Here is a 1,402-nt window from a genome sequence, read left to right on the forward strand (position 1 = left end):
TCAGGAGTCGCTTTCTCTGTGCCCGACTTACGGGTGAAAAAAAATTGTATTTCGGTCACCATGTCGTAGCCAGTTGGCTCTGCCCCGTTGGAACCATGCTAGTTCTTCTGCTCTTTCTCTCTAAATTGCATCAAAGAAATATATATATATATATATATATATATATATATATATATATATATATAGAGAGAGAGAGAGAGAGAGAGAGAGAGAGAGAGAGAGAGAGCAGATGGATCCTATCCCCTATAACGAACACTCATTCCTATCTATTGATAGAAAAGAAAGATCTTTGTCACGGACTTTTTCTTTGTTCATTTTTTTTAGATTTGAGGACAAGATCAAAGCAAGCACCCATAATTCTCACTAAGTTTTTGTGCAGTAGCTTAGCAAGCAAAAGCAACTTCAATGCCAACTCGTTTATCCCCTGTTGAGAACTCTGTGATAGTCTCTTAACGATGAGTGGTTGGTGGTTAGAGAGAGTTCCCTAATGTACAAAATGGAGACATTGGTAAAAAAAATACTGCAACAATAAATAGGTGTACCTTGTAAACTATGCCAAAACCACCTTCACCTGGTTTGTTATCTAAATCTAATTCCGTTGTTGCACCTCAAAGTATTTGTAGATCTATTTAAAGGGACTCATCAACTTTTTATCCTTGTGATCAAATATACCTAGCATAACCATTATAGTTCTACCTCGAAAGTAAAAATTGACATGGATAGTTACAATGCCACCTTGAAAATAAAGCATGCATAGCAAGATTACTCAACGGCTGATTTCACAGTAGCAAAACACTTTCATTAGAGGTAGAAATATTCTAGAAAGTCTTGTGGTGGATCACAAAGAGGTAAATAGCATCCATCAAACGAAAGAACCATCGGTGATCATCAAACTTGATTACAGAAAAGAGTATGACCGTGTGAATTGGACTTCCTTTTTGAAATCCTACGTACAGAGGTTTAAGCAAAAAAAAAAGAAAAAATAGATTGGTCGATTTCAAATACAACACATATAGACCTAATAATTTTTCTTCTAAAGAATTTGCCCGGTCGCAATATTGGAAGGGGGTGACGTGGGCTCCTCTGGCAACAAATTCTGGGTTTGATGCCTACCCAGTGGATTAGTAGTCTTGTTTCCCGGCAGATCGCAGTGTCATGCCTAACCTTTTGCTTGTTTTCTCAACAGATATCACTCATCCAACTCCTGATCTTATGGGATACATTACCAAAGGGTAGATATATATTAACAGACAACTTCATAATACAGACGAAAATGCTACATCTACGTATGTAATTCACGGATTTCTTCCTTCGCGGCCGCGCGTCGGAGCGCACGATAGCTTCACGCGCTGGTGCCTTTCGGGCAGGGCCAAGGGACCCACCACGTGTGTGTGCAACATCT

This window comes from Triticum dicoccoides, chromosome 2B (assembly GCF_002162155.2).
Source record: "Triticum dicoccoides isolate Atlit2015 ecotype Zavitan chromosome 2B, WEW_v2.0, whole genome shotgun sequence".
Taxonomy (NCBI): domain Eukaryota; kingdom Viridiplantae; phylum Streptophyta; class Magnoliopsida; order Poales; family Poaceae; genus Triticum; species Triticum dicoccoides.